General features: G+C 40.9%; 1 protein-coding gene across 2 annotated transcripts in view; it reads left to right on the top strand.

Annotated features, from left to right (window-relative positions):
* Positions 1 to 935: 935 nt before the first annotated feature.
* FGF13 (fibroblast growth factor 13) overlaps positions 936 to 11,064 on the top strand; it is a 532,516-nt gene continuing 522,387 nt past the window's right edge. Inside the window, exon 1 of one of the 2 annotated variants that reach the window (XM_036839752.1) lies at positions 936 to 1,239. The gene's annotated coding sequence lies outside the window, so the exon portion shown is untranslated. The remainder of the gene's footprint in view (positions 1,240 to 11,064) is intronic. The other variant, XM_036839757.1, reaches the window with a different exon arrangement.

Here is an 11,064-nt window from a genome sequence, read left to right as displayed (position 1 = left end):
AGGCTACTCTTCGTTGCAGTACGTGGGCTTCTCATTGCGGTGGCTTCTCTTGTGGAGCACGGGCTCTAGGCGCACGGGCTTCAGTAGTTGTGGCGCACGGGCTCAGTAGTTGTGGCTCACAGGCTCTAGAGCGCAGGCTTCAGTAGTTGTGGTGTGCAGGCTTAGTTGCTCCGCGGCATGTGGGATCTTCCCGGACCAGGGCTCGAACCCGTGTCCCCTGCATTGGCAGGCGGATTCTTAACCACTGTGCCACCAGGGAAGCCCCAGAGAGCTGTCTTCTTCTGAATTAACATCTCTGGCCAAGATTTGGATCCAAAATAAATGTTCGCCATGAATTATCTTCCCCATTAAAACTACCTGTGAGAACAATGAATGACAGCTGCAAAGTGACTAGACACCAGTCCTCATACTTTCACCCCTGGCCTGCCTCCTGGATGATGACATTCTTTTCTAGACCCTTCTAGCAACTCCAGGCCAAGATCCGGGTTTGGTTTGTAGGACCTGGCACGCACTTGGGCGTGCTAGTGCATGTGTGTGTGCGCATGTGAGAGAGGGAGAGAGAGTTTGTAGGAATTGGGGAGGAGACGGGAAGGACTGCCAACTTCTCGATTTTTCCCTCTGATGTCATCTACCTCTCAGGTTTCTGCCAGGTTGGAGGGGAATGCCCACTCCCCTGGGTGGTAACACTTTCCTTTCCAAAGGCTCCTCCTCTGCAGATGCCTGAGACAGTGAGAAGCCAAAGCACCAGCAGTCGCCAGCTCTTAGCTCCACCTCCCTGGTTTGTTTCCTTCGCCTTGACAGAGCCTTGGTCCCGTAAGATGATCTGACCACAGCTGGTCTTCTACACTTAGAACAAGTTGGAAGCAAGAGAACTTGGGGAAGGAATTTGGTTTCACTAAAAATAGCTGCAGTATAGACCCTGTGACTTACCACTCCTCAGAACAGTCTGATATGCACCGCACGGGGTCCACTGACCCCTGCCATCACTTTGGACTATTTGCTTGTCCTGCCTGGAGCCCTTGAAACCACGAGGGGCTTAGGGAGCTGGGGGCGCTTTGGCTCAGATGCAGACTCTTGCAAATCTCAGACACGCATGGTGATGATATGACCGAGAAGCTTCCTCCCCCCCGGAGCGCGTGACCGTCGGCACTAATAACAACAGGTCCCTTTAAGAGTTTGGTCCATGGTGGAATATTGCTTGTTCCTCACCACCGGGCCCATTGCATCTCCACTTCTAAGGTAGGTGAAACCAAACTCCTTGGGGGAAATGCTACTGGAACTGTGATCCTCTTGGGTAACCCCAGCCCAGGTTTCCTCAGCCTGGGTCAGGGAGGCAAATGTCAGGGCAGGACGTAGCTTAGGAATAAAAGTCTGAGTCCATGCTCCCAACACACTATAATGTTTGTCAATTATTTCCTTTCCTTGCACCCTCCTGCCCAAAAGCCAAGATATTAGCCAGCAGGAAAGCACCTCAGTTGTTAAATTTAACCCTTTCTTAACATCTCTACTTAGAGTTGCCTTTTTTTTAGGTGCCTTGTCCTTCCTCTCCTGTTACTAACGCTGAGAATTTGAACTTGGCTCAGGGCACTGGTTATCTGTGTTTACCTTTTCTGCTGTACAGTGACAGAGAGCGACACAGAACTGCCTAGAGCAGAGATTCCTGTAGTTCAGGCAGGCCCTGTGACAGAGGGAATCCACCCCAGGTGCACAAAAGACTTGCTTGGATTCCCTTTCCTCCCTGCAATACCCCTGTCGGGACTCATCTCTGATTTCTAGTCCGTTTATAGCAATGGGCCTTGGGGAAGGAGTTGGAATTGAAGGGGAGCTGGAAAGTTCTGGGGGAGAGGTTAGGAGCGCTCTGAGAGAAAAAGAAGCTGCCTTGGCTGTGGGAAGGTTAAACGCTAACAATTTCTTGCTTTTAAGGTTAACTTTTGAGCATTTGCTATGCAAAGTACTATGCCAGCATTCCAGCTTGCCAAACCAAGGTGTTTTCATGAAAACGAAGAGACACTTTAGTAACAGATATGCTTACTTTAAATGAAAACTACAATCTTAAAATATTACATGGCTGGAGGAAACAAACCTTTAGACTCAGAATCATCTGTGTGCATTTTGTAGAAGAATGGATTACTGACTGATACTTGAACATTATATCCCTACTTTTTCTTCCTTTCACCCATCTTTGGGGTAGATGAGTGTCTAAATACCATAAACTTAAAATCTTAAACCTAGGGAACTCCCTGGCGGCCCGGTGGTTAGGACTCCGTGCTCTCACTGCCGAGGGCCCGGGGTCAGTCCCTGGTCGGGGAACTAGAATCCCACAAGCCACATAGGCCAAAAAAAAAAAAAAAACTTAAACCTAGAGGAAAAATGTTGGAAGTCATCTTGTCTAATCCTCCTTATAGGAGCATGAGTTGGGTTGAGTGACGACCTGGTCTGTACCTAGAGTGTTGCCTCAGCTTTCCCTGTGACCTCAAAATGGATACACATGGCGGCTATTTCCATCTTGAAGCCGTGGTTCTATTGACACCACATCGTACTAGTGCTTTCTCCTTTCCGATAATACTTTAAGGTTCATTCATGTTGTTGCAAATCTAGATGAAGCTAGAATGTTTTGAATTATTTTCCCCATGTTGCATTTGTGCGACCATATGGCACCATTAATACCAGGCGCTGGTCTTACCACCCAAACGCGTTGTCACATTTTATTGAAAGTTGTCAGGGGTTTTGCATTCAAACTGGGTATTCGTTTTATTGAAACACTCTAGAGAAGGCGATTTGCTGGATGTTGCCTCTAAATAGCACACTTGTCTAGTACTTTGAACAAATGACTCCGCTAAGAAAATCTCCATGAACAAACAACTTTTCAGGAATGCATTTTTCAGTAAAGCGATGCTTCCCATACTCCATTTCATGAACCAATGCCAGGCTGGCTGCCCAGGAATCACCTGGAAAGATTGTTTAAAAATATAGTTTCTGGGCCACATCCCTGGAAATTCAGATTCAAAAGGTCTGGGAGTGGAGCCCCAGAACCTGGACTTTCAGCAAGCCATCCTGATAATTCTGATGCATGGTCAGATTTGGGAGGCACTGTGAAAGTCAAGGTCCTCCTGTTTTTGTTCATTTGTTTCTTTGTCCCACATCTCTTGATGATTCTCTGTTGCCTTCAGGAAAAAGTTCATACTTCATTTGGCATTCCCCAGGCCCTCCATGTTCGAGCCCTAACCCACCTTCCCAATCTCATTCCTCATCTTTCCATTTTGCTTCCATGCCTGGACACTCTGCTAATGCCTTTGACTGCTGTGTCCTTCCTTACCTTTCTGCACACCCAAATCTGCCCCATTTCTCGTGGTCTAGACTTCAGTGTGCAAAAGAAGGACTCCGAGGGCTTCTTTAAAATACCACCTCCTGAGACTCACTTCTGGAGATTCTGATTCAGCAGGTCTGGAGTTCTCCTGTGCCTCAGAGGGTCTGATGCTGCCACGCTTTCAGAAACACTGCATCTAGCTCAAGTGTCATCTCTTTATGAAACCATTTCTCAAAGCGTTCATGCTTCTCCACTCCCAAAGCATTTTGTTTATAGATCGTAATTTAATACTTCACTCTTTACCTTTTATTTGAATGATTTCTGTACATCATCATTTCTCTCACTCAACAAACATCCACTGAGTGCCTAATATAAAAGATATATCCTTTCTCAAGAACCCACGCTCCTTGGGAGGAGGGATCTCTGTCCATTTATCTGTGTAAACACCTTAGGCCTGAGTGTGCAGTGTCAGTGGAATCGTAAAGTTTAAATCACCTTGCAGTAGATGAAGCGAGGATAGAAACTGTCCCAAGATAAAGCTTTATTTTCCCTAAGAAAGGTGAATGTGAGGCAGATCCTCTCCGTCTCTATGCCCAAAATCTGAGATTTATCCACCAGAAAGGGATCTGAGAAGCCTTCTGTGGTTGGGAAATCTCAGAGCACAATGATGACTGGATTCCAGGAAGTCTCTTGGCTTAGGTAGGATGGGAAAGCACCTGGCATTTCTAAATACAGTAGTTCTGCCATAAGGGAGGGATGAGTATAGTGCCAAGGGATGCAGAGGCGGGGCAGGAGACATTGGGTGATGGAGATCTTCAGGGGCTTCACTTGGGGCAGACTTCCCTTCTGTGCCTCACCTGGTGTAGCAACTGCAGCTCCTCTAGAATCGTCCATTATTGAAATGCTGTGGCTCTTTAATTATTTGTAATCTACTTAAACACATATATAATATGTAATTATATAAAAATATATAACTCGCATTGCTAGCCTCGTATGTATCCTTCCATATTTCTATTCTCATATAATTATATAAAACATGCATATGTACACATAGACACATGAATATATCTTTTTTGTTATAGATTATTTTACAAAAATTATGTCATGTTACTTAAACATTTCTGGATCTTATTCTTCTTACCATTTACTAGCTGTGTGACTTTAGGTTCTCTGGGCTTCAGTTTCCTCATTTGGAAAATGAGGATGATGATAGTACTTATCTCATAGGTTTATTATGAGGATTCATTGAGTTAAAGTACATAAAGCACTTAAAATAGCGCTATATGTGAGTGTTTGCTATTAGCATTATTACTATTATTCTCATTCAACGAAACCTACAAGTCAACTGCAGTTGATTGGTTTCATTCTTTTTAATGGTTGCACAGAATTTTGTGATGGAGAACAACTTATCTATCCATTCAACTTTTAGTGGACATTCACTTTGCTTCCATTTTTTTTTTTTTTTTTGATCCCTAAAAAGCAACATTGCAATAAACACCTTTGTATATATACCCTCACCTGCACTTTTTTTTCTTACTCTGGGACAGATTCCCAGGAATGAAATAGCTAAGTTGAAGAGTGTATACATGTTGTTTTAAATTTCATTAAATGTTGCCATATTGCTTTCTAAAACGCATGTAACAAAGGCACAGTTCCACCAGTAATGTATGGTGTACACCTTTGCCTGCAATCCCACCAGCAGTTGATCTTTCTGCTCTTTTTAAGTTCTAACAGTCCTATGAAAAAGGTCATCTCATTGTTATTTTAACTTGAGTTTCTCTGGCTATCCATGAGTCTGAGTATCTTTTGAAAACATTTTTGGCCATTTGGATTTGCTACTTAGTGGCTCTTCATATCCTTTCCCTATTTTTTGAATGGGTTGTTTTTCCTTGTCAATTTCTAAGACCTCCTCCTATATTATTGCTATAAGCCCCTCATCTACTCCCTGTGTGCAGCTCTGTTTCCAATTTCTTGTTTTATTGATTTTAATTATTGGGCCTTGTGGCAAAATTTTGAAAAAATGCATATAGTTAAATTTCTTTTATAACTTCTGGGTTCTAAAGATTGGTTAAGAGGGTTTTCCCACTCCTAGGTTGCGTGTGTATTTTCCTAGATTTTCTTGCAGGACTTTTACTGTTTTTATATTTAAATATGTCTTTACCCGGAAACTACTGATTTGGGGCGTAAAATAGAGGTCCAGTTTTTTACTCTTCCGAATTAATAGCCAGTTGCATCCTTATTGTTCATTAACAATCCATCTTTTTCCCACTAAAATGAAATAATACTTTTGCCATGTATTAACTGCTTATATATGGGACTTAATTCTGCATTCTCTATTTCATTCCTCTGATCTAATTGCCTATTATTCCCATGCCACTACCATGTTTTGACTTGATTATGGTGACGCTAGGGTATATCTGATATCTGGTTAAGATATTTCTCTCTCATTATTCTTATTTTTCATGGCTATTCTAAGGTTTTTATTCTTCCATCTAAGTATTAAGATTATGTATACAGATATTCCTGATCTTATGATGAGGTTACATCTTCATAAATCCATCATAAGTTGAAAATATCCTAAGTCAGAAATGCATTCAATACACCTAACCTACAGAGCATCATAGCCTAGCCTACCTTAAACGTGCTCAGAACAATTACATTAGCCTGCAGTTGGGCATAATCCTCTAACACAAAGCATATTTTAAAATAAAGTGTTGAATATCTCATGTAGTTTATTGAATACTGTCCTGAAAGCGGAAAACAGAATGGTTGTCTGGGTACAGAATGACTGTAAGGGTATCGGGTGTTTACCCTCGTGATCGCGTGGCTGATGGGGAGCTGCTATGGCTGCCGCTGCCCAACATCACGAGAGAGTATCTGACCGCGTATCACGAGCCCAGGAAAAGGTCAAGTTCAAAATTCGAAGTATGGTTTCTTTATATCTATATCTATATCTATATCTATATCTATATCTATATCTATATCTATATAAATGCAAACATTTAACATAAAGGTTCACAGATATACCACATATTCATATTATCAAAATTCATAAGCAAAATCACTTTTTTTTTTTAATGGAAAGACATTTTATTTTAAATATAGCAGTGTGTACATGTCAATCCCAAACTCCCAATCTATCCCTCCACCCCACCCCTCCCCTCTGGTAACTATAAGTTTGTTCTCTAAGTCTGTGAGTCTCTTTCTGTTATGTAAATAAGTTCATTTGTATAATTTTTTTTTAGATTCCGCCTATATGCGATATCATATGATATTTGTCTTTCTCTGTCTACCGAGTATATATTGGTTTTGCACCATTGTAAAATCGAAAACTCGTAAGTCGAGGCATCATAAACGGGGGACCATCTGTAAAAATAAATTCCCTCTTTTTTCCTTGAAAAATCATGTTGGGAATTTAACTTGGAATTTTAAAAAGGGTATTGGTTTTGGGAGAATTGACATTTTATGATATAAAGTCTTATGATTCTTTAATTCATTCCCTTTTTCCAGATTTTATGTCCTTCAGTAAGCTATTGTAATTCTTCATACTGGCCTGATACTTTTTTTGTTATATAGGTTTTTTTCATTATTATGAACATGATTTTTCCCATTTTCATTTCTTGGTGTTGATTGCTTGAATAGAGAAACACTATTTGTTTTGTATAGTAACCTTGTATGCTTTACCATACCAAATTCTCTCAATAAGTCTCACAGATTTTATTAGAGTGTTTTGTTTGGGTAGCTGTACAAATATGCCACTAGCAGACGAAGAAATAGATGCCTTTTCTGATATTTGTTAGTTCTTTCTCTCTTTTTTTTTCTGCCTTTTTTATAAGCTAGAATCTCCAAGGCAATGTTGAATAATAATGGGGGTAAGAGGCATTCTTGTCTACTTCTGAATTTTATTCAAATAGGTCAGTGTTTTGCCATTTGGGATAATATTTGGCATCCATTTTTGGTAAACAACCTGTATTATTTTAAGAAATTTCCTTCTAATCCTATTTAACTTAGAAATGTGTTAGGAGAGCAGCTGAATTTTATCAGTTGACTTTTAAGCCTTTGTTGATATCATTATTCATACAGTTTTCCTCTTTAATTTGCTGATGTAATGAATTATGTTGATAGATTTGCTGATACTGAACCTCCTTTGCATTTCCAAATGTAATCCTATATGTCAGTAATTCCTGTGAAACAAACCAGACAAAATTGCAGTGGCTTCAAAACCAACAATCATTTCTTACTGCTCATGTTTTCTTCAGGTTAGTTGGGGTCTGGTTGGTCTAGTCTGGGCTCAGCTGAGTGGCTCTGCTTGTTGCCGTAAGTCTGTTGGTCTGATGGGGCTGCTTTGCTTCAGGTTGTGGTGGTGGGAGCAGCTTTGCCCCAGGTGACTCTTATCCTCCTTGTGGGGCAAGCAGGCAGAAGCACAAGAAGGGAGGCGGCAATGCACAAGGCCTCTTGAGGCCTAGCCCGGGGAGTGGTACCCTTCTACTTCATTTTATTCACCCAAAGGCATTTGACTGATCCCAAAGTTAATGGGCAGGGAAATGTATACCATGTTGATGGCAGGAACTCCAAAATCACATGTAAAAATTCTTGGACACAAGGAATGGTGAAGAATTATGGTTCTATGTAGCTATAATTTTACTTTGTTGAAAGATTGTTGGATTGTATTTGCTAATGTTGTATTCAAAATTTCAGCATCTACATTTTTAAAAGTATTTATTTATTTTCCTTTTTTTTTTTGGCTGCGTCAGGTCTTAGTTGCGGCACACAGGATCTTTGTTGAGGCATGCAGGATCTTTTTGTTACGGTGTGCGGTCTGCTTAGGTTTCTCTCTAGTTGTGGCGCGCAGGCTCCAGAGCACGTGGGCTCTGTAGTTTGTGGCATGCGAGCTCAATAACTGTGGCTCGCAGGCTTAGTTGCCTCGCAGCATGTGGGATCTTCCCCAACCAGGGATCGAACCCGCATCCCCTGCATTGGAAGGCAGATTCTCTACCACTGGGCCACCAGGGAAGTCCCCAGCATCTACATTTTAAAAGTGAGTGTTTATGGATTTCTTTTTGTTGCCTCCTTTGTAGATTTGAATATTAAATTTAGACTGGCTTCCTAAAAAAGAATTAAGGGGGTTCCCATTGACCTGCTCTGTAGATGACCCCAGCTTTCTCCACCAAAGAAACCAGTGGCCAACACACCCACCATAAACCCCCTACAGATTTCACTGGGCTTTTGCCCCACAGCTATTTGCCTCTACTGACATTAGCCATCCGAGTCCCTCCCCACTCCCTTCACCCTGCTCCCACCCGAGCCCTGAATTTGCACAGGCAGCCAGCCCAGGCCTCTGTGGCTGCAGGAGTGCAAGGCGCAAACCTAGAACCCCCACAGCTGACCCACACCACTGTGTGTGCTCTCAGGGCTAGACCCTGCAGCTGTGCACTTGCACACTGTGGGCCTGACACCCATCACCAGCCTTCATTGGCATGTGTGCATCTGTGGCAACATCCTATAGCTGTGGAAGTGCACACTGATAGCCAGGGCCTCTGCAGTTGCTTGTGGACCTGGATCTGGCCCTGTCTCCTGTCACTGGCACCACTAGGCTCACCTGCAGCTAGACCCAGCATCTGTGCACCTGTACACCTCCAGCCTTTCTCCCAACACTGGTCTCCACTACCGAGCATCAAAAACAATAAAATACTTAGTAATAAATTTAACCAAAAATCTATATACCAAAAGCTAAAAGACATTGATGAAAGAAACTTAAAAATACACAAATAGAAAGATATCCTATGTTCATGGATCAGAGGAGTTAATATTACTAAAACGTCCATACTACCCAAAGCCATCTATAGATTCATTGCTATCCCTATCAAAATTCCAATGGCACTTTTCACAGAAATAGAAAAAACAGTCCTGAAATTCATGTGGAACCACAAAAGACCCTGAATAGGCAAAGCAATCTTGAGAAAGAAGAAAGATGGAGGCCTCACTCATCCTGATTTCAAACTATATTACAAAGCTATAGTAATCAAAACAGTAAGGTGTTGAGATAAAACCAGACACATAGATCAATGAAACAGAATCGAGAGTCCACTAGAAAGACAAGAATACTCAATGGAGAATGGATAGTCTCTTCAATAAATGCTGTTGGGAAAACTGGATACCCATATACAAGAATGAAATTGGACTTCTATCTTACACCACTCGCAAATATTAACTTGCAATGGATTAAGGACTTAATTGTAAGACCTGAAACTGTACAATTCGAAAAAGCTCCTAGACCTTGGTCATGACAATGATTGTTTGCATATGGCACCAAAAACATAGGCAACAAAAGCAAAAATTAAGAAGTGGAACCACATTAAACCAAAAAGCTTCTGCACAGAAAAAGAAACAATCAACAAAATGAAAAGGCAACCTACAGGATGGAAGAAAGTATTTCCAAACCATATATCTGGTAAGCGATTAATATACAAAATCTATAAAAAACTCACAACTCAATAGCAAAAACACCCAAACAATTCAGTTAAAAAATAGGCAAAGCACCTGAATGGACATTTTTTCAAAGAAGACATACAAATGGCCGACAGGTACATGAGAAGGTACTCAATGTCACTAATCATCAGGGAAATGCAAATCAAAACCAAAATGAGATATCACTTCACATTTGTGTGAATGGCTATCATCAAAAAGACAAGAGATAACCAATGCTGGTGAGGATGTAGAGAAAAGGGAACTCTGGTGCACTGTTAACAGAAATGTAAATTGGTATAGCCACTGTAGAAAACAGTATGGAAGTTCCTCAAAAAATTAAAAATAGAACTACCATATGATCCAGCAATTTGACTCCTGGGTATATATCTGAAGGAGATGAAATTACTGTCTTGAAGTGATATCTGCATCCCCATGTTCATTGCAGCATTATTCACAATAGGCAAGACATGGAAACAGCCCAGGTGTTCATTGATGGAGGAATGGATAAAGACGAAGTGGTATATATACATAATGGAATATTATTCGGCCATGAAAAAGAAAGAAATCCTGCCATTTGTGACAACATGGAAGAACCTTGATGGCATTACGCTACGTGAAATAAGTCAGGTAGAGAAAGACAAATACTATGTGATCTCACTTGTATATGGAATCTAAAAACATTGAACTCATAGAAACAGAAGAATGGTGGTTGCCAGGGGCTGAGGGTTGATGGAAATGGTTAGATGTTGGTCAAAGAGTACAAACTTTCAGTTATAAGATGAAGAGGTTCCAGGGATCTAATATACAGCATGTGGAGACTATAGTTAACAATAAGGTACTGAATATTTTAAAGTTTCTATGAGACTAGAGCTTTAATGTTCTTACTATAACAACAGCAACAACAATAAAATAGTAATTATGTGAGGTGAAAGCTGGGTTAACTAACCTTATTTGGGTAAACATTTCAGAATATATGTGTATCAAATCATAACATTGTACATCTTAAACTTACATAATGTTGGGGAGTTCCCTGGCAGTCCAGTGGTTAGGACTCAGTGCTTTCACTGCTGAGGGCCCGGGTTCAATCCCTGGTCAGGGAACTAAGATCCCACAAGCCAAACGGCCAAAAAAAAAAAAAAAAACCCAAAAAACAAACAAAAAAACGTACACAATGTTATCTGTCAATTATATCTCAATAAAGCTGGGGAAGAAAAAATAATTAAAGAGCTTTCTTTCTATTTTATGGCCTGAAGTAGTTTAAATGATATTAAAATTACTTGTGTTTAAAA

This window comes from Balaenoptera musculus, chromosome X (genome assembly GCF_009873245.2).
Source record: "Balaenoptera musculus isolate JJ_BM4_2016_0621 chromosome X, mBalMus1.pri.v3, whole genome shotgun sequence".
NCBI lineage: Eukaryota > Metazoa > Chordata > Mammalia > Artiodactyla > Balaenopteridae > Balaenoptera > Balaenoptera musculus.
Note: the sequence above shows the minus strand (reverse complement) of the source record. Positions and strands in the feature narration are given on the sequence as shown.